Genomic DNA, 24016 nt, shown 5'->3' with positions numbered 1-24016 from the left:
CTCTGCAAATTCTCCCGCTGGCAGCTTCTTTTCCTCCACCTGGACCACATTCTCCTCCATTATCTGGGCTTCCAGAACAGTTTATCAGACATTCTTTTCCATTCAGCGGTAAGTCATTTTTCAATAAGTGTGCTTCTTATGGAGTTGAAATGTCATAAACTTACAGTAAGCTTACTAGGTGCCCTTGTTGCTGTTACCGCAGGTTTTTTCCCACTCCTATGGTAATGGATTTTGTAGGGTTGATAGGTCTGAATTTTCTAACATGGAGAATTCAGTTTATGTGCCATGTCTATAGGCTCGCCCCAATATCTATCTATCTATCCATTCCCAGATAGATAGATAGATAGATAGATAGATAGATAGATAGATAGAGACAGACAGACAGACAGACAGACAGACAGACAGACAGACAGACAGACATCTCTGCACACACACAGAGATTTAGTGAATGTTCTCTGAGAATGTGCCCGCGCTCTGTAATTCCTCAGGAAGTAGCATCCTTTTTGTTTCATGTAATGATGGATAAAACACAATCAATCTTGTGCCCAGCAGAAAATTCATCCTAGATTCTAACAGCAAAATACCTTTTAAGGTCAATTTTGATTTTGTTCGAGCTACTTAGAAGATGAGCCAGGTACTAGTCATGTAAAGGACAGATATTTAAATTTCTCAAAATGTTATTTAATATCCAGATATGTAATTTATTGATTTAGTCGTTCATTACCTATAAGGAAACTGATAAATATTCCATAAAATAATTGGAAATATCTTCAATCAATGTGAAATTCCTGGTAAAGTTACATTTTAAAAAATAAGTCAAGCTGGTAGAATTCACAGGCACAAGTACTATAATTTTAATTCTTGAAAATTTCATGAGACAAAATATAAACTACTTCTAGTGGAGGAAGCTGTGAGCATTGTACTAAGATGTGAACATGTCTTCCTTATCCATCATTCCATAGAAAATACATTTGTAAGGTACTTATCATTTTTTCTTATGGTATATTTCATTATATGCTGACATAATTGAAAGAGGATAGCTAAAAATAATTTAGTGAAGGAAATTCTGTCAGAGGCCATGTAATATGTTACAAGTATGTGGGCTTTTTATTTAATTTGATTCTAGATTACAATTTTAAGTACCTTCATAAGTCCATGGACATAAATCCTCCAAATAATGTTTATTTCTTTAGTCAGGCTTTTGACAGTGTTTTAGTGTTTCAATTCTTTCAATGACCTGATGTAACTTTCTTATTCCTACTAAACTTATGTTTGAGAAAGTGGAAGCTCTAAAAACTAAATGCTTTGTTGAATATTAAACAGCTGGTGAAGTGGATGAGCAAGAACTCAAACACCAGTCTTCCAATCTCAGCTAATTAAGTATCTATGGTCTGCTAGGCAGTGCTGAAGACCCAGCAATAGTTAGTTGAGTAAGATACAATCCCTGTTCCAAAGGGCTGGCAAGGAAAACATACACAAAGGTATCATTGTATGTAGTCTTGCCAAAGCTGTTTGCCTTCATTATACTAATACAGTAACAGCACTCATAGAGTTGATAGTTTGGGAATAGAAGTAATTGGAAGAGAATAGATATTTCTAGATACTTCTCCTAGATTATGTTTTAAATTCTATGACCAATATTTTAACCCAAAATCCTACATGCATTGGAAGAAACACAGATATATCACAGAGTTACTGATCCTCTTTTGAAAAAATCAGAAGGAAGGAGAAAGACATTGTTGTGACTATTATTCCTGTGACTATAGTAATGAATTCATATGGTTATTCTTGGGCATATGGGGAAATAGCTTTCAATGGCACAATGTGCTTTTGATAATGAAAGATTTTTTGAAATCCAGAAGAAAGTATTTTGGCCCAAGTTTTTCAACTTTCAAAAAGTAAATTACGTGGTGGTGTGGTTGGTGGTGATCTTACTTGAAATGAAACTAAGATGCTCTACCTTGGCAGCGTCTCAGAAGTGACCAGATGGCCATTTGTAAAGAAGCGCAGGATTACTGACTTAATGTTTATCATTTTTTTAAATCAAATCTTGTGTAAAACTTAATATATAAAACAGATGAAAAGGGGACTACTTTGGGTGACTGAATCTAGGGTAAAGGACTGGGGATCTGTCCATACCATGTCTCCAACTGTTTTCTGCCACTGTAACAAAACATTTGAGACCACATAATCTATATGGAGGTTGGGGAGTTACAAAGCATCTGGTGACAGTTTTCCTACTGCATCACAACATGGGGAGGCAGAGTAACCATGCTCCTTGAGTCTTCTTTCTTTTCAGAAAGCCACTAATGTTGTCAGGAATATAAGGATCCCCCCTCCTTATGATCTTACCTACTCCTTCTTAAAGCCCCACCCTCCAAATAGCATTAATATATGGAATTGGAGATTCAGTTTCCAACTTATAAAATTTTGGAAGACACAACCCCTGGAGATCCATATGATGTCACTGGCTCTTTCCTGACTGCCTTGGTGTTCACTGAAGAATGGTGGGACAAGTGTGGCCAACTCAGAGACCCTAGAAATGTACTAAATGGCAGCCGTGGTCACTTCCCTCCAATGGTGATGGGACAGCAGGCTGTTGGCAGCCTTTGGATAGTCCTCATAATTTATATTTCTGATTCTTTAGTAGGTGGTCACTTCATTAGTTCAAATGCAGGGAAAGAAGACAGATGGAGAGATATGATTAAAAAGAAAATAAAGAACAGCTCACGATAATAGCCCCTCCCAAGGAAAGACCCAGCAATCTTGCAGCTACAGTAATAGTAATCCCAAACCCTCTGCAGCATCTAATCGAAATATCGATTCCTTGGTAGGTCTCTAACTTAAAATTCCAGAGCAGAAAGCTCCCCGTCATACACACGGCCCCTGTGCAGATTCACGGCACTGAGCACATAGTATTTCTTCAACATTAAGCTTCCCTAGGCTTTCATTTCAATTAGTCATAAAAAAAGATCAAGGAGGAAAGTATTGTCGGAAAGATTCCAGTCAGTGTTTTATTGCCTGAAACACTTCTCGGGATTAACTATTTCGTAACAGGAAGGAGATTCTGCAGGAAGAATAATGTTTTCTCCTCTTAGGTACAAAGCTAAGGAGAAAATAAACAAAATCTGCTCTTTTTTAAGTGATTTTTCCAATATGTTTGCAGTATGCAATCTCATTTGTGGCACTAATTTCTTTAAAACAAGCACCCAATTTATGCTGAGAAATTATCACAAATCCAACTTCTGCTATTCTTATATTTTCATTTAGATTCTAAGAGCAACAAAATCCCTTGACATTATTATCTCTCATGAATACTAATTATGTCACTACAACTGTGTGCCTGCTAATCTTCCAGAAATAATGTGAGAATTACTGGGATGCAATAGGAGCAGAATGGAATTAGAAACCTATTTTGTGAATTTGTCAAAATTACCAGCTTTCTAAGAGTGGTAAAAGTGCTTATCCAGAAATTCTTTCATAGAAGGGCAAATTACCACCAGGAAGATAAATGATGATTCTTTTTTAAAAAAATGATGATTCTTAATACCACATTTAGAGTACAATCTAGTTGCTAGGGCCAAGCAGTTTCTGTGAGTACTTTTATTCTTACAAGAAATTCAGTTCACAGAACCTAGGATTTTTATCTCAGAGACCAGCCCCAATCCCCCGATAAGACCTGTTTTTAATCATATGTAAAGGGTCTGGCTTCTAAGAGAATAAGAATAAAGGTTAAAATCTCCTCTTCAGCCATGAGGAGGGTAGACTAGCTCTGAACACTAGGACCTAACTGTCCTTCTAAAGAAAGGAAAATATTTGCTGGAGCACCGACTTCCACCTCATTGGTCTCAAATATTTGTTGAATAAATAAAAATACGGCTTTCTTCTCTTCCAGAGACATCTGAACCATTGAGACTGAAGGGAACTTTACCATCTTTCCTTAAACTACGAGAAACTGAGACCCACCCAGGAAGGCGCCCAGCAATGGTCCACCCATGGTCATGCGGGGCAGAGTCCCAATGCTCTACATTTACCTCCCCAAACTCACACCAAGACTTTTTTTTCTGTTCTGAATGACAAATTTTAACAGAACTTTTAAAATCCAATCTCAGACTCATTTCTCCAAGTCACTTCCCTTCCCCACCCTGGCCATACGGTAGTGACACAGGTACTAATCATCCCATGCTGGATGCTGGCTGCGAGCTCTTGCTCATCTCTGTGAGTCCATTCTTGCCCCAGCCCTTCCCACCCTTCAGCATCACCCCACCTTCAGTCCTATGCCTGCATCCCCTCCCGTTTCTGTTCTATGGCATGGCCAACTTGCTCAATACATAGATACACAAACATACACCCACATATATACCCCACAGCAGCAATCCCTTCAATGTTGTTTGTGGTCTCCTGTGGCTGGACTTCCTTCCCACCTACTTGGGTGCTTCCTTTCTGTTGCCTCCCCCCCTCCCCCCATCCCCTCCTTCACTCCCCACACCAAGGCCCAGGTTGGGGATCTCAGCATCCCTGGTCTTGCACTCGCAGGTATCCGTCTCTATCCCTGCAGGAGACTCACGGTCATCACACAGAGCATCACCACCTTCACTGGCTTCCTAGCTCTGTGGGGCTCCGCTTCTCCCAGTTACTTTAACCCAGGAGCCTGCAGGCATCATAAAGTGCCTTCTGCTGACTTACAAATATTGACATGAATAGGTGACAAGCTGTTGGGGGGTGTTTATACAACCTCCCTGGATTTCCAGGCATCAATTACTCCATCCTTTCTGTTGTTGTTTTTTGGTTTTAGTACAATGAATCATTTCAAGTACAGTGCACCTGTGTTCCTTCTAATCCTCTCATAGGAACAGAACAGAAAATTTTAACACAGTTCTGATTTTTGAAACCTGGTATTAGCGCAGGACAACCATGTGTTTTTCTTTAAAGAGCTCTATCACCGGGTTCATGAAAATGCTGTGTCGGAGAAGAATGAAATTCTTAATTGTGTCTGAGATGAAATATATGAATAAATAAATAGAGCTCATTAATATTTTATTAATAGCTATGGCTATTTTCTAGAATGAGATGCGCTGTGCCAAGTGCAGCTGGTGGTCTTTTAAGTGTCTCTTTGTATGCCTGCTCCCCATACTTGATTCCAGGCTAATTGCCTGATTCAGGTTGTGTGGCCAGAACCCAGCTTAGTTTCTGGCACATGATAAAAACTCAATACTTTTTGAATGAAACATTTATGTAGTCCTAAATCCTCTGTGGAGCCTTGGCTAGGTTTTCCCCACTTTTCCTTATATGCCTGAACAAAAGTCAGTCCATACTGAAATTCAACTCATACTTCATCCCTGAAAAGTTTACTTCCTGTAACTCCCACTTGTTGCCTGTATCCTCCTCTAATACCAAAGCAGAGTAGAACAATTCCGACTCTCTTTCAGATATTTAAAGACTGTGATTGCTTCCGTGCCAAATATACATTTATGCAGGCTGACATTTCCCTGGTCTTGAATCACTTTCAGATGCTTTCACTGGGGTATAACTCCTACTAGAACATCGTCCCCAGGGTCAGTCTCCCACGCTAAACATTCCACCCAAGTGGCACACTGCACACCCCAGAACATCTATTAGGCCCCAGTGTGCAGGATCCAATCACCTTTGCTACTGTTCCCTCACCTTTGTTGTGAGTTCCAAGTGCATCTGCTTTCACAGTAGCTGCTAAGCTGTAAAGGCCACGCCTCCCCCTCACTGATCACCTCTCTTCTCTTCTAAGAAGAGCTATCACTTGCTCCAGTTATTCAAAATTGTCAAAGTGACTGGACTGAGACACTTCTTGAGAGGGCCTTAGATCATCGGAGTGCTGTACGCCAGTCTAATGGCCCTCAAATCCTATCTCCAAACCAAATCTCTCTCCTAAACTTTAGACACAAAGGACAAAGTGAACGTAGGTTCCCTGATCACCATTTGCATGATTATTTCGTGAGTTCCTCCAGTTGACATTAGAAAACAGAATTCCCTAATTCTCTCCTCCTCTTGTTGTTCATCTCTGTGGACACCAGGACCAAGCCTCAAGCATGCTCTAAGGGGCTTGCAGTGAGATGAGCTGTGGAAACACAATTCACTTTGCTGAATAAGGAGGGGCTCCCAGACAGTAGCTTGAAGCTTCCTGCAACCCTGCCATCAGCACCTCCTGCCTTAACCTCCACCACTGCCCAGGATCACATACCCAATGCACCACATGTCTTTGGACCACTTTTAAGCGATGACAGTGATTACACTCAGCTCTCTGTGGACTGGCTTCCTCGTATTTAAGTCAAAAGTCCAGCTTCTCACCAACTTAGATCTCCATGCTTCTATCCCTGACTCAGATCAGGGCAGACCTGTAGACTAGGAATCCATGTCCAGAGAAATGGGCAGGCTGCGGTCTTGTGCTCTTCCTCGCTTCATGCCTCCTCTCCCTGAGGCTTCTGTGTTTCAGTCCCTTCACAAGTGGGAAAGGCATTTGGAAGTCACTGGGTGGCTCGAGGCAAGTAACTCCTGCCACTTGGCCTTGCTTCACAAAATTGCAACAGCTGTAGGAAATGACCCTAAGGGCCATTTCAGGCCTAAGATCACAAGAGTCTTTGATTCTTTCTCCCATGAACACCAGTTCATTTGTCAAAATTACCTTGCTAATTTTTGAACTCCTAAATCTCCTCCTGTTTGCCTACAAGCTCTTAAAAAAAAAAACCCTGCAGATGCATTAGGCATTTTTTTCTAACTAAAGGCAACATATGAAGAGGCTGTTGCACGAGCCTAGCATTTCCAGAAAGTAGCGTCAGCAAAGTACCTCGTGAACATCCTCCTCTCCTCCAGCGTTACTGAGGCTAATGCGGCATTTCTCATCCATGTCTCAAGTGGGGCTCATACATTTTTCTCAAGTCTCGATCACATCCCAGGTAGAGGACTTCGTTTATGACCCGGTAGTGTCTTTGGCCGTAAGTGCTCATTTACCCCTGAAACGGTGACCCATGATTACTTCTAGACATTTTTTTTCTCTTCAAATTTCTTGCACAGTTTGGTTATTTTGCAACCATTCTGTTGTCTCATAATATATTTATGTTTGGGGACTGCAAATATGAGAGTGATGCTGTTGGCGTTGTATGATTTCAAGTAGAACTCTGGATACCTCAGTATGTTCTCAAATTTATTAAATCACAGCCTCCTGGGTGGGAACATAATTCATTCAAGATGACATCACAGATTATAAATTTGTGCACTCTTGTCTGTGAGCAACACTTAGTCTAATGTAATTTTAACAGAAATAAAGCATGAACACAAATTTTAAAATATTTTTACCATATCCTATTCCACTCTACAAATTCAAGATTCCCCAGGACAAAATTGTTAAAGTCTTAATAATTCTTCTGGCCTTTAATTCAATATTTTTTCACTGTTCTTTCTTAACTATTTGACTCCAGACTTTATCTTTTGGTTTTCAGGTTTGGTTTTTGTTGTTTGTTTGGAGTTTTATTTTGTTTGTTTGTTTGTTTGTTCATGTATTTGGTACAGGACCTACAAGGTCTCGCTACACAGTTTCGACTCGTAGTGATCCTCCTGTTTTCAGCTTCCCACACGCAGAGATTACAGGTGCATGCCATGAAGCCCAGTCTCAATCGCTGTCTCGTTGCACCCTGGGGGTCGGGCCGGCAAAGGCATGCCAGAGATGCGGATCGAACCCCAGTCCCCGTGAGCTGCCTAAGCAGGCACTTTAATCCACTGAACTATCTGGGTTTTGTTGTTGATGTTGTTGTTGTGCTGGGTTGTTTTCTTGTTTGGTTTGGTTTGGGGTTTTTTGTTTGTTTTCCAGTTCAGAACATAGGTTTGGATACTGTGACCGAGAGGAAAATGACACTGCCTTAAAAGTAAAGGCTTATTTCTCTTTTATGTATGGCAGCGTATCTGGTTAGAAGGACACTTAACCACCAGATGCGAAATGGCTCGTCGCTATGAGCACATTTCATCTAACAGTCGGGAAAAGGAAGTGGGAGAGCTTGACTCCACTCACATTCCGTTGTCAAGAACGTGGTCACACGGCTCAATCTGACTGAGGGAAGGTGCGAAGACTGATCGTTATTCTGGGTGGCTACACTAACAGCTAACGTTCTTTTATAAGGGAAGAAAAGAATACCTGTTGTGAATGACTGTCAGTTTCTTCCACAATTTCTTATTTTGAAATAAAGGCATTCTATACAAGGATATAATCCATAAGAGCGTATACCACAGAGAGACATGAAACTCAGATATTGCTACCTGTATCCAAACACAGGTATAAGCTTTCAATTTTGGTTAGATCAATATTTGATGTTTAAATTATGAAATATTAAAATAATAAAAATTTAAAATTAGGTATGAACTATTACCTACATCTGAATGGCAAAGTACTTTCTTTCCTATCAGGAAATGTACAATATCTTGGTAATATCTCTATGTATGCTGGTTATTTCCCTAGTAAGGTTTAGCTATCATCATAAGTAACCATTAATTCGTAGACCTGTAGATTCAGCTCTGCTTCATCTGTATCGTCTTCTCCTGGCACGTACCAGTTACCAGGAGTATATTCTTTACACGGTGATCATAGAAAAAGGAGAAGGAAAAAGGAACCACACAAATTTCTTAGAACCAACACCGCTCCCTTTGGCCCATCCACCCCAGTAGGTCACATAAGTAAGCCCAAAGTTGTGACCAGTCACTGTCAGCGGTACCCAAATATGTTAGTACAAGAAAAAGTAAAGGAAAAGGACAAATATAAGCAGGCTTCATTCTCTTGACCCAGGCCAGTGATGGTTCTCCAGACCTCCTGTGTGCCCATCTTCCTGGCTTTCTCCTCCTTACTCTTATGGTCATGTAGGACAGCCTGCTTCCAGAACCCTGTATTTTCCTTCTCCTCAGCTTATTCTTCCTTTTTTAATAGGGGTCTATATATCTTCAACTGACTTTCATATTTTAAACTGAAGCAATAAAATACTTATTATCAGCTCTGTAGGTATTAAAGGGCTCCCATAGGGACACATAGCAGAGATCCAGCCCTTTAAAGGGGGAGTTCCAAACGTCATTATTCCTAGCATTCTCTCTTACAATTTATCAATTTCCCTCCAAGAGGATTTTTAAAATTTTAATCTAGGGAAGTTGATGACTGCCAACATGCTCAGTGCTGAGATGGAAAAGCGTGATGATCCTCATTAAAATAACTCCTAAGAGATAATTCAGGAAAAGGAAAATAGTTCCAGATGGGAGGTCTAAGAATGAGAAAGAATAGGAAGCAAGTGGTAGCTCTAAAATGCAAGAATAAAATACAATGCCAAGTAGTTTTCCACAGTGACCCAGTTCTTCTGCTCTGAAGCATGTATCTGAGGTGTGCAGTGTCTCATTGCAGTGTTGTTCATAACAGAAATGTCTGGAGGGAAGTACCCAAAAGCAAGGGAGGAATACAGAACCTTCACACACCAATAAATATCACACAGTGGTGATCCGGGAAGAGAGGTGATGGCATGGAGCAGCACGCTTCCTTGGAAATACAGTGCTGAGGTAACAGAAATGAAACCCCAGAATAGAATGCAATATTTTTACACACCTCTAATAAACCTATTTAACACATTTAATTTACTTAATTGTTCCCTATTATCGTTCAGATTAAGTACATTTTAGATCAATTAAATAATAAGTATAATTTCAGATAGTGGCTCTTTCTGAGATATGAAATGGGATGAGATAGAGGTGAAGCACATAATGATGTGGGAGTAATGCTTACCCTGTGCCTTCGGTGGGGGGCTCATGGGTGTTCTTTATATTCTGTGGGCTTTTTGTTTAATTGTTTTTGGTATCAGGAATCAAACTCAGGACCTTGCACTTGCCAAGGAGGCTCTGTGCTACTGAGCTATATCCCCAGCCCACTATTCTATTTTATCATTTGCATATGCCATGGAATATATGTGGATATTTTTTAAAAAGGAAAAAGAAAGATAAGAAAAAATACTAAAACATAATAGCATATAAGGTCAGAATTAGGTTCTTAGAATGCAAAAATTATGAGGATAACAAATAGAAACAAAGAAGATAAACAATTTTCATATCAGAAAAGCCTGGGGAAATAAAAATTAAGAAGTAAAAGTTAAAAATTAAACTAAATACCCCAACAGTTCCAGTGTATATAAATGAACTATATTTACCAACTAAGGAGACAACTAAGAATTTTTATTTAAATCTTGCCAAATTTAGTAAATGAGATCCACTTAAAAGCATAAGAAGGTTAAACAATAAAAGGACAGACAACTATGTATCAGGAATGTGGTAAACAAAAGAAAGTTTACGATGACAGGAAAAATACAGACGTTATGGTCAAAAGCAATATTAGACTTATGTACAATCACTATATAGTAGCAATTTTTTTAACTTCAAAAGGGATCATAGCGATAAACTATACTGACCTAGGAATATGGACTCAAAATATATCAAGAAAAAAATCTGTGATACAGAGCTAAGTCGTTTCCCATCTAACTTTCAAAGAGATGGGACTGGCACGTGGCCCTGTTAACCTGCGCTCCACCTGCCTCCCCACCTCGACTCCACCCTCCATCCTTGATCTGTTCTCCACTGCAGCAGTACCCCCAGCCCAGGCCCACGTGTCAGCAGGGTTTCTGTTGGGTTTCCCCAAGAAGAGGCCATTTTTCTTTCCTTACCTGACACTGGATCTTCAGCAACCTGGAGATGCTACTATTTCCATTCTTTCCATTACTCTTAACATATTATTTATCAGTGTTAGGATTGTAAAAGGAGTGCATTTTATTCTGCAACAAGAAAAAGATGGAGACATAGAGCATAGAGGAGGAAGAACTTTGTAGGACGTTGTGTCTGGGCAGCAATGTGAAGGTGGAAGAGGAACGGCTTGGGGTCATAGGCCTTAGCCCATTTCTTACATAAGCCCACTGGGGCTGCCTAGTGCCCTGGCATGAAAGAACCAAGAGTTGCGATCGCAGAGTCTTGGCAAGACTTATTTCAGAGAAGCCTTGGCCATTGGAACTCTGATGGGGCAGAAAAGTGCATCACCAGTGCACCACTTGATGAAACTCTTCAGGATGCTGTTAAATTGCTGAGGCCTCTAAAGCCCAAAGATAGCGCTGAAGGGAGAGAACTTGCCTTTCTCCCTGTGTGTGCTTTATCACCAGATCAAATGGCTGGGGCCTCAGAGCAGCATCAGGGCATCCAAAGAGAAACTCATGCTTCCTCATAAGCATATAACCAGGCATAATCTTTTGTTTTTAAGCCCGAGCCCATATCACATATGGAATACAGAAGAAAACAGAAGCTGAAAATGGATTCACCATATTGCCAAGATTTTTTTTACCCAAGAACGACTTCAGAGAAAAGCTGCATCTTTCATATAGAGAAATCAGCAGTATTCTTGGATAATTCAGGGCAGGAGAGATGACCGTTCGGCTAATCTGGATATACAGTTGCAGCAGAAAGATTTATCTGAAAAAATCAAAATGACTGGATGTTATGGATGCCCCAGGAAAGGAAAGGGGCCATACAGATTATTGTGCTATTATTCCTAGGGGACTGAATTCATGTGGGCCTGCAAAGGATGACCTTACAGGCTCTATACACAACTTTGCCTTCAGGGATTTCTGAAATTCAACTGTACTCATTCACTCAGACTGACTAAATAACCTGTGACCACCTTAACGTAATAACCCAGAGGTCCCAGACCATCAAGGAAGCTGGGGTAGAGATTACAAAGCACCACGGCCAGCCGCCTGTTGCAGCCTGAGGTTAATGTGCAGCCCTCACTGATAAGATGCAGCCCAGAATGCTCAGAGTGGGAGGGCTGAGAAAGCTGGAGAGGAAGGGTGGTTTCCATTCCATTTGGAAGCCAGTCACTTGCCCTGCCTGTTCTGAAATCTTACTTTTGGTACTTAATGCCTCCCTTGTTCTATATTTGCAAGTTTATCCTCCCTAAATCCTCTGTGAAGACTTAAGATATGTGTGACAAACATCATTCTCCAAAAAGGAGAATCATAATAGAGTCGAAGCTCAGTTTCTGTTCTGTGCACAGCTGTGCTATTAATTTTGGCATTTCAGTTTTATTCATGAACCACTTAACACCCCACATGGCAAGATGTTTTGGATAACTATAATGAAATTCATATAAAGAAAACAGCTTAAATATCAATCTAATTCATATACATTAATTTAGCTCCAATATAATTTTGTTTCCTCTATTTTGCATTACTGGCTGAATTATTGTACATTTAGTAAAATAAATTTCTTATCCTTATCATATTGTACAGTAAATGGATATGATCATTGAGAACTTCCATTTCCATTGATGGAAAATTCTAGAAGCTGCTAGTTACTCAACTAGTTCTAAGTGAATGGATTATTCAGTGAAGGAAAATTGTCATATGAAGAAGTTGCATGTAATGTGAGTTTAAGTTTGCATTGTCTCAGCGTGTTAACTGTGTTGGTCTTTGGCTGAATTCAGCATGACATTTGTAGCTCTAATAAATAAGATATAAATATAAGAAAATAAAGACCCAGAGCATTTGTATCTAGTATGTGCAAGGATGTGTGTGCAATATTTTGAATATATCATTTGATTTGCAGTTATGTTTCCAGTCTACCTCCATCCTTCCTCACTTATACAACTGGCCATAATACCAGCACGTATGCCACCAGACAGTGAGATAATGTAAGGAAAATGTAAAGAAAGCTCAAAAATCTTAGTTTTTTTTTTCTGTTGCTGCTGCAAGAATTGATGGAGTTAATCCTCACAATAATCAAACAAGGTAGGTTCCACATGACTTGCACCCAATTAAAGAACCAGAAAGCAACAAGCCCTGCACTCAACCTGAGATCACCTGACACCACACTCTACTGTTTTCACTAATATTTGAAAAGGTGTACAATAACCTCGTCCTCCTAAAGGACCAAAATATTTTATAAAGGCATGACTTTGGAAAGAATGAAAACGAGATGATGATGAAGACGGATGCTTTTGAATGAAAATTTTTAAAAAGTGTGCTTTAAAAATCCAGACATCTCCACCCGCTGCTAGCTGTGAGACCTTAGACACATTCTTTAATTACTATGACTCATATTTATTTTATCTGGAAACATATAAGCATCTATGAGCTCTAATCCTGTATCACACAAAGTAATACTAACTCTATAAAGAACAAATCCTAAAACTCCACTAGCTTAGCACTAATTCATCTATTGTTCATATAAAGCAGGAGCAGAGGCAAGGCAAGTGAGAGGAAAGTGTGGAGGAATGTCTCCATGAAGTGCTTCAAGAATCTGGGATAGTGAGTTCTCCACTATATTGAAATGTGTTTTGAAAGCTTGTCTTGAGCCAGCTGAGAAGAGAATCCTTTTGAAGATTTTCACTGGACAAGCCCAGAAGTGACAGGTATCACTTTCTATCCTATTGGTCAGAGGTTGGACACATAGGCGTGCCAAATTCAAGGCAGGCTGTAAACTGCAGTCTAGGTAGATGCCACATAGGAAAGCAAAATGAATCCGTAGAGGACCTAGTCACACTCTGACACAATTAGGTCATCTGCATCACTGACATGTGACACGCTTCTAACTTAAATGTCACATCCCTCATAAGGTTTGCTCAAATGATTAAATGAAACGACGTGCAGAAAGCATTTGATAAGATGCCTGCACATGCTGGATATGCAATAATTGATAGTTATGTCATTATCATTGAGGTTCTGAGTATTGTTATATCAACAGTGAGATTTATGAGCAGTGCCTCGGGGACCTGCGGATAATGTTAAACAGTCTAACAAAAACATAATATTAACTCCTCAAAAAATAGCAAAGCAAGAAGGGGATGAAACAATTGACCACATTTTTGATATGCATGACAAAGTACAACCTACAAAGAGGAAAGCAAATCAAAACAAAGCTAAAGTGCAAATTCCACTCTGTGCCCCACTGTGCTTTTGATCTTGGCATTTGGAAGTTATTCATAAGCCACTTATGCCACACTGCAGAGTATTTTGAGTGACTATAATGAAATTCATATAAGGAAAACAATTTAAATACCAGGCATCTAATTCATATAGAGTAATGATTAAATTTTTCTGAAATTTGATTTAAATAAAAGGATTAACTTATGGACCAAGGAATCTTAGCAAACCTCAGGTTGAATAAATACATAGAAAACCCTCATGGAATCAATATAAAGACACCATACCCAGCCAGCAAAAATGAGACGATTGAGAACTTCAAAGATAAAGATAAAATTTGAAATTCTAATCAAGGGATTATGATAAAATGATTGCTGACTTCTCATCTCAAATATCAAAGAACACAGACAATGGAAGCCTTTCCTGAGGTGGTAGAAGTCTACAGACAGCAACCAAGAATAGCAATGGCTAGTAAAATTCTTGTCCTAAAGCAGAGGTGATTGCAGGTAAGCCACAGCTGAGAGACTTTGTTGCCAGCAGAAATTTGTTGTAAGAAAAGTAAAAGGGATGTTCTTCCAGTTGCAAGGACATTATACCATTGGTAGTTCAGATATGCAAGAAGTATTAAAGAACATGAGAGGCAGAAAATAGGGGTTAAATATAAAGAATATGTTTTGAAGTTTTTGTTCTGTTTTGTTGTTGATTTTCTTTTGCTAAAATAAAATACACCCTGTAACACTGAGCTGCACCTCCAGACCCAATAAATGTTTTTCTTTTCATTTTTTCCTCTAAATACATGGTTTTTAAACATTTGACTGCCCCGCCCCTGAGGTGTGCTGAGACCACGATTGAACCTAGGCGTGGTGGCCCGTGCCTGTAATCCCAGCACTTGGGAGGCTGTAAGCAGGAGGATCACTACAAGTCCAATCTACTCAGTGAGATCCTGTAGACCCTGCAGACCCTGTCTTAAAATATCAAAAAAAAAATGATTGAAGCAAAAATCTGATTTTAAATTTATTTTAATATTATTTATCATTACATTTTTTATATTATTTAAAGCATAGTTGTTGTAGGAGCAAAAGATACGACAATGATAGTACAAAGGGAGAGAGAGTAAATAAATATATTACAGTTTTAAAGTAGAAAAATGCAAAGTAAGAAATTTGAAGAAGAAAGTTACACAATGGAGACTCCAAACAGACTTTGATAAATTAAGGCCAGCAAATACAAAAGTATAATTAAGAGTAAAGAGGCCCATACAAAAAACAAAATGGAATTTTTATTCTAAAAATAGCTCAATAACCCAAAAAGAAGACCAAAATTAGAATAAGGAGGAAAAACCCAGAGGGAACAAATCAGTAATGAAGCGAAAAATAGTAGGCTTAACTGAAAGGCCTTAATAATACATTAAATGTAGATTAACTTAGCACTCTGAGACACTTGGAGAAGGGCCAGATACAGTGAACAAAGTGAGTGAGAAGGAATTCTTCGGGCACCTCTTTTCTGTTAAATGACCAGCAGCAGCAGCAGCAGCATTCACCACATTATTAATCACACCTTGTAAAGGCACAAAAGAGACTGTAGAACTGCTTCAGAAAGTAGCAAGAATGATGGGTTAAGTGTGTCCGACATGAAGGAAAGCCTTCTGGAGGGGATTCACAGCAATGTATTTTTTAATGAAACAAAATCTTTAAAATGTAATCAGCAAGTATATATTTTGATCACACCTTGAATGTAAAAGCTTTACTCTTTATAACCTCCAAACCCCCTGATCTCTGTAGCTCTCTATTCAATTTTAATATTACCAATAAAGAACTGATTTAGCTCACCTGGCTGAGATGTTATCCTTGGTCTAACCAAGCCGAGCCCAGGGTGCATGCATATGGAGAATCCTATTGTTAGACCTCACACACACAGGCACACTGCAGAGTGCAGGGAAAGCACTGGTAGAGGGAAGGGAATTGTGGGAAACACTATGGAAAGGAACTCCGAAAGGGGCTATCTAGAGAACCTCTGCACAGGGCTCTCTAGTCCTTAGTTTTCACATCTATAAAGACACTATAATAATGTGGCATTCTTCTTAGGTCATTATGAGAATTAAATGAGAAATGTCTTTGCGTAACAGACATGTGATGAGGTCCATGTGAGACAAAGTCTTCCCAATCCCTCTTAGAGAACTCTCCTTACCACGGTTTAAATGAAACCCGTACTGGTTTGTGTGTTGGAAGCTTAGTCCAAAGGGTGGTGTTGGGGTAGAGCTTTTAAGTGGTGGAGCCTCGTATGTGGCCCTTCAGTTGACTACCGGGGTACACTCAGAGGAAACCTTGAGCCCCATCTCTCCTCGGGCTTTCTGCCTAGCAATGTGTTCTCTTGCTCCTACACGTACCCCAGCCGTTGTATGCCATTTCAGCAGAGAGGTCCCCACCAGAGCTCAGCTGATGGTGTCTGTTACCGTGCCCTTGAGCCGCCAGAAATGTGCGTTAAATACAGCAAGGCTCTTTTATTTATAAGGTTAGCCCACCTTAGGTATTCTCCTATAGCAACAGAAACCTTCCTGTCCACCGGGAAAATGAGGGCGCATGATTCATACCCACACCTCTCAAGTGCAGAAATCGTGTTCTCCCCACTCTGCCATACACCTCGCTGGACCATCTGTTGAGTATCTTCCAAGTGCTGCAGCAATGCTGCTCACTGTCATATGATCGTGTTTATGTTGCAACAATCTTTTAAGAGAGGTACATCCATTTTGCATGACAAAAAAGCCACAGTTCGAAGAATAAACTGTGGTAGGCTCACGTAACTAGAACATGACAGAACTAGGATCCAGCTCTTCCCTTCTGCAGAGAAAGAAAGGACCTGTGATCACGAGGCAGGTCCTCCACTGCCACGCCAGCAAGCCACACATCTAACTCCAAGGACAGTGACCACCAGGTCGAGCCAGATCAAAATTCTAGCCCGAATTATTCTGACAGGCTTTGTCGTTCAGGACTTTGCCTTGCTCCCAGTCTCCCAGTAGCAGCCAGCGCTGTATTATTCTGCCTTGCTATTTTTAGATCAACTGAAATATGTGTGAGGAAAGTTCACATGTTCCTGTTGCAAAGCATCGGAGGACTAATTATTTTTTTCCAAGGTTGGAGAAAATTTGAAAAGCAAAGAAAAAATACAATAGGTGAGAAACAATACAGCGCATAAGGTGCTTGAAGCCTGTTTATAGATTAGTATTTTTCTCTTTCCTCTTCTTTTTGTAACGTTAATATCTGTAACTGACTGTGCATTAAAGGTATTTGGCAAAGGGTAATATTTAAATAATGGTCTTTAGGCAACGTGCTATTTTATAAATATTATACATTTCTTTTCTGCCCTCTCCTTTTCGTGGTTAAAGGAAAGGAAGATTCAGCATCATAGTTTGAGCAAATAATAAAGAGCCCAGTAGCATTTCCTCAACAGTTAGCTTCTATTGTGTCAAGCAATCTTCTCTTCAGGTAGCAAAATGCAACTGGCAGTTGTAAAATAATTGTCCCAAAATAACAATAACTGTACCATTGTATATCAAAGATCTCATTGGTTAGGAATGAAATAATAACTCAAGCTCATAAATACTAAAAAGACCAAGTATAAAAGTATAACTTAGAATCTAAATATTATTTACTAATACCTTGCCAGGTATCATAATAAAATGAAAAAGAAACCATGAAGCATGGCTCTCAGATTTTCCTTCAAACGGAAAGCTAGCTTAGGTTTGACTTGAACTCCCAGAATTCCACAGGTCACCAGCAGTTCAGTCCTAAGCTCAAGACTCTCAACCTCAGTGAGGATTTGGAACTGGAGTTCATACTAAGGCTCCTAAGTTGAAGGCTCGGGCTCCAGCATGTAGTGATGGAAAGCAGTGGAATTTTTAGGAAAAGGGTCTTGTAGAAGGAAATTTGACATGAGGCATGTCTTTAAAGGGGATATTGGGACTCCTTCCACTTCCTGCCTCTCTTTTTGCTTTCTGCTTGCCATGTTTTAGAGGCACACTCTGCAACATGCACCTACCACGGTGGACTACATTGCCACAGGACTGAAAACAACGTGCCAGCCAGCCATTGACTAAAAACTCTGGAATTGTGAACTAAAATAACCTCCTGCCTTTCAAAATGATTGTCTTAGGTAACTTCTGGGTCCTGCCTGGGTCCTTGTCTCTTTACCTGCAAATGACCTCTTACATCTTTTAGGGAACACCAAAATTCTAAACACTAGTGGAAGGTGATCATCTATAGGAGGAGAAGCGAGAAAGTTGAAGATAAAAGACAAGGACCTCTCAGTACAAGCAGACACAGTGTCCAGAGAAAATGAGATTCCAGATAAATGGAAACACACATACCCCAGGATAGAAGTTCTGGCCTCTGAGGACTGATCTTACAAAAAGCATGACGTACAAAGGCATTTTTGTTTGTTCATTTGGTGCTTGGTTTTTGTTTTGCTTTGGTTTTCTTTGCTTGCTTGCTTGCTTGCTTTTTTGAGACAGAGTCTCACTGTGCCTTTAAGACTGAAATTGAACTCACTTAAGTAGCCTCGGCTGGTCTTAAACTCATGATGATCCTCCTGCCTCAGCCTTCCGAGTGCCAGGATTCCAAGTGTGTCTCAACACGTCCTGCACAAAGGCTTGCCTTGGGGTGCTACCTGAAAGTGGAATACTAGGAGCTGATTTAAAAAAAAAAAAAAAGCATTGCTCAAAAGGACATTAAAGGGAAGTAGTAGAGTCAGAAGAGAACAGAAAAAAATTGAAAAGAGCCTTTAGTTTTCCTTCTAATTCAGTCTTTACAAAGGCTGAAGGTATATTTTTCTACCATTCAATTAAAATTATATAACTTTCTTGTGCAGAATCTTTAATGACTACCTGCTGCCCTGAGATTAAAAAAGTAAAATAAACACAAAAGTCTATTACAATACTATAATTTCTCATCCCTAATTTTAAAATTCAACAAGTCCTGAAATCCACAGTTCCATTATTCACATTTAGCAGCAAAACTTGATCTAAACTAACCTAAGTCTTTTTTCTGTTGTCTTTGTTGAGTGCGACTATTTGGTATCAGAAATATTAACAGGATTATGACAAGGTGCTGCCCAGCCTCCTCTGGGAATGGTATAAGATATGCACAATAAATTCTAAGTATTAGATTTTGAAATCTTGACATGTCTAACTCCAAAATCAATCTGGATCAGAGGTTGTGGGTTTGTACTTCCTTATCCAAAAAGCTATGGCAACCAGTGGCCAAGGCATAGCCAAACTCATTTCCATCTATCCACCATACTGGGTTGCAAACATACTGGACCCTTCTCAATGTCTTTTTCTACAGCTCTGCACTCCACTCCGGCTTTGCACAAGCTTTCCCCACTGCAAACATCTCTACCTATGTCTAACCCTGGAAAATGCCATGAGCCTTTCAAATTCCATTCCCAAGGTTGCTTGCTCTATGTAGCCCTCTCCAGCCTGCTCTGTCCCCAGCTGTCCCCAGGGTCAGAGGTAAAGTTTGCTCTGCAGCCTTCTGACTGCGGTGTCCACCCTGCAGATGTCAAAGCTCAGACTCTGGCAGATCACCTGCATCAGGAGTGTTTGCAGAACCACAGTGGGCACCCAGGAAAGACTTCTCTCCCCTGTAGGCCCTCACCAGCAGGGACAAAGGCCCACTGTCTTTGTATCCATGGCGAATGAGTGCACAAATGAGACTGTTCATCGGACGGTATAGACAACACTCTGATACATTTAGGGTCACACCCTGAGATGTAAACATAGCTGGCAAACTACAGATATCAGAAGTTCAGTGATATTGGCATAGACCTTCAAGGATTACAGAGCATTTACATTTTTCTCATTGAAATTAATTCCCACAATAACCTTAGAGGGTAATTTCTATTGTGCTCCATTAACAGATGAAGAAATTGGGGCTCAGAGAAAATAAGCATTACCAGAAAATGTTCAAAAGTTAATTTTTAAAAAAGAAGTCGGGCACAAAAGCAAGTGGATGGGTGAATACTCAGATGTGAAAGAAGAGTATTCACAAAGGACATATGCAAAAAACAAGAGATAAATTCATCAGAATAGGCTGCAACATTAAGGATGGGAGAGGTGGGGAAGGAGATCATGATGCTATATGTAGAAAGGTCCAGGGCTCTGATTGTAGCAGGGAAAACAATACAAGTACATTAAAAAATGGCATTAGCAAAAGAGCAGCAGCCTGTGGCCGAGGGCTCAGTGGCATCACACAGCTGAAGGTGGTGGGACTTGGCATCCACTTCAGGCCGAAAGCCATATTTGATTATTACAGAGAATTTAGAAAAACCAGAAAAAAGTTGAAAAAAAAATTTTACTTCACTTTGCTTGTATTGAGGACTAACCCAGTGGTGCTCCACTGCACGCTCACTTCCTTTTGTGATTTATTTCATTTTGTTATTTTTTGTGGAATGGAGGTTTTTCTAAGTTGCCTGGGTTGGACTTCAATTTACAATCCTCTCTGCCTCAGTGTCCAGGATAGTTAGGATTTCAGGCATACACCACCCACACCCAGCTAAGAATATTTATTTATTTATTTATTTATTTATTTATTTATTTATTATGTATTTGGTACAGGGTCTCACTATGCAGCTCAGACTCCTAGTGATCCTCCTGTTTTCAGCTTCCCCAGCATTGAGACTACAGGTGTGCAGCACCCAGCCTGGTCTGGGTGGCCAGCTCAGCATCCCTGGAGGGTGGGGCCAGCATGGCATGTGGTACCAGGGATTGAACCCCAGTCCCTGTGCTTGCCTAAGCAGGTGTCTAGTCCGCTCAGCTATCTTGCTGGCCCTAAAAACATTCTTTTAAACCATTGTAAAGTCACATCATATAAGCTCAGCTTTCTGAGCACTTTCATGCACATTTTTGTTTTAAATGTATTTCTAAAAACATTCATGTTCTCCTGCTCATCCTGCTTTTATCCTAATCACTGAGTGAGAATGATCACTTTTTTGTACCTTCACCAACATTACACATTATTATTTTTTTAAATATCAGATAAATGGATGGGAAATTTTTGAAATGAGGAAATCACCTTCACTATTGCTTTGATTTACATTAATTTGATTACTTAGGAACACTACCATTTTCACAGTTATTTATGAGTATAATATATACTGGCTATTATGCATATATATGTAATATATATGTCTATTTATATAAATATACATGTTTATTTATGTCTTTTCTCCATTTATTTATAGGAGTCGTGGGATTTTGTATTATTAAATATATATGAATTTTGTACTTAATTAAAACACTTACCCTTGCTTCAATTTCTCATCACATTACTTCTAGTTTTTAATTGTTCCTCCCAGTGGTGAATATTTTTACTGAATAAAATTTTAAATTTTCATGTAGTCACATCTATCCATCACAGCCTTTGCATTTATTCCATCAACTCTAAGTTGAGGAAAAAACCCTCCCCCTCAAGAGGCTTGATAAACATTCACTTCTATTTTCCTCTAGAATTTTTAACAGGTTAAGTTTTTAAATTTTTAACTCTAATCCATCTGGAATTTATTTTGATGTTCCTAGTGAGGTAAGAAATGTTCAAAATTCTTTTTAAAAAAACACTTAACACCTCACATATTCAGCTGATATTAGCATAAACCTTGGCAGTCAAGTGGTATCCACATCAAAGGGTGCGTATTTCTTAATAGTGTGTAGCATTTTCTCTCTAATAGCACAGGCTACAGAGCGCACGGGCTTGCCAGCTAGCGCTCCAAGTGAGTTTATCAGCATGCTGCACACCCAACATATGGTCTCTTTTTCATTATGAAGAAAAGTAAGTAATAAATAAGAACCGGGGCTCCCACCAATCATTAGCAAATCCTCCAAAGAAAATCAAGCACATATTGGAGTCTTGTCCCTAGTGGACTTGTGCAATTTCCCTGACTGAATCATTTAACCAAAGAAAACTTTCCTTCCTTCCAATCAAGGTCTCTCCTTAAAAGTACGTGGTGACTCAGGCAAAAGCACGAGGGCAGAAGAAAGCAGAATGCACACATTTGATTTCTGGGAAGACTTGCCTGCCTTTCCCTTTCTTCCCATGCAAAGGTGGCCACTCTGGTGCTGCACTGAAAAAGATTTGTGGCTTCTTGTCCTGATGGATGGTAGCGTAATGGAACAGCTCCGTGCTGTCTCCTGGAAAGGCAGGCCAAGCAGGCACTGTGCTATTGACACTTGCATTATAATGGAGAAATATTAGAGGGATATTTCAATAGCCACCCAGAGGAGAAACAGTACTTATAAGAAGGCCACTGACGGCTTCCAAGGAGAGCAAAAGCGACATAAAATAAGATGGGGAGGGATGTCAGATGCAGGTAGAAGTGCCGCAGGGCAAGGAAAGGCCCACTCAGAAGATACGTTAATGCAGAGCTGTTTGCTAGTCTTGTTTTCTAGAAAAGTATAGCAACCGTTCCCAGTATGGGAACTCTACAATTACATTATTAATTTATGAGTTTATTGTATCTAGTCTGCCGTTTCAATGACTTAATTTTTTCCTAGACTCTCTAGTTTATATCTCTTAGTGACCTACATAATCAGACACATGCTGAAGTTACTATTTCAAAGGCTATGATAGATGTACACAGAAGTCAAGAGCTGTAGGATATAATTGTACCTAAGGAAAATGCTACAACTGTGTGTCCGCCATCTATTGCTGCATAACAAATTAGCTAAGAATGTAGTGGCTGAAAGCAACAAACACTTATTACTTCATAGTTTGGCAGCTCAGGAATCCAGCTACGGCTTAGCTGCATCCTCTGGCTTGGATCTCTTGAAGCGATGTGAGACAGGAATGGGCCAGACCTGCAATCATCTGAAAGCTCCGCAGGGAAACAGTCCACTGATAAATTCATCCACAACATTCATTTCCATACAGATTATCAGACTAAGGCCTTCCCTGGCCCTGTTTGGTGTCTACACAGCAGCTCCCAGCCTGGCAGCTGGCGTCACCAAAGGGAGAAAGAAAGAAGGCCAGAGAGGAAATACAAACAAGACAGAAGTCATGGTCTTCCATAGCTCAGGCTGCCATATTTAGCAAATAAAGAAATAGGACACCCAAAGCAGGCCAAGAGAGAAATTTGTAGCTGCAAATACGTATATTTAAAAAAAAAAGTAATCTCAAATCAGCAAACGAACTTCGTGATTTAAGGAACTAGGACAAAATAGGAGGAAATAAACATAAAATTGGCAGAAGGAAGTTTTAAAAAAAAAAAAGATTGGGGTAGAGATAAATGGATTCAAGAATAGAGAAAAATCAAAAAAAATGGAGACTTTATGCTCCAAAAAGATTAACAAAACTAACAAACCTCTAGCTGGATTAACCAAGGTTTTAGAAGATAGATGATTCAAATCAAGTGGAAAGGGAAACATTTCTATTGATTTTCCACAAATAAAATAGAGCATTAGGGAATACTACTACTTTACATGAAGAATTTGACAATCTGGGTAAAATTGATAAGCCGCACAAATACACAAACAAGTCTGAATCATGGAGAAATAAAAAATTAGAACAGGGCTGACAAAATAGCTCAGTGGTGTAAGTGCCTGCCTGGCAAGTACCAAGAGCAGAGTGCAATCCCTGGAACTGCATGCTGTGCCACTGCACCAGCCTGAAACCAGGTATGATTGCACACAACTGTAATCCCAGTCCTGGGGAGACTGAGACAGGGGAATCACTGCAAGGCTGACTTGTGCAGCGATACCCTGTACTACATAAATATTTTCTTTAAGTCAGAACAGAATCATAACTAGTACTGAGATTGAATTAGTAATCAGTTGATTCCCAACAGACGAGAAAAAGAGGCTGTATTTCTTCACTAGCATATTCTACTAAACATTTAAAGAATTAATGGGGAAAAAAATCAGAAACCTGTACCAAACTCTTCCAGAAAACAAAAGAATAAAAATACTTGTAATCTTATTCTATAGGACCAGCATTACCCTGATATCAAAGCAAAATAAATAAACTAGAAGGGAGAAAACCTATAGACCAATATTCCTGAAGAATATTGATTTTAAAACTTTC

Source organism: Octodon degus, unplaced genomic scaffold, assembly GCF_000260255.1.
Source record: "Octodon degus isolate 3935 unplaced genomic scaffold, OctDeg1.0 scaffold00006, whole genome shotgun sequence".
NCBI lineage: Eukaryota > Metazoa > Chordata > Mammalia > Rodentia > Octodontidae > Octodon > Octodon degus.
The sequence above is the reverse complement of the archived record's forward strand: the minus strand, read 5'-3'. Positions refer to the sequence as shown.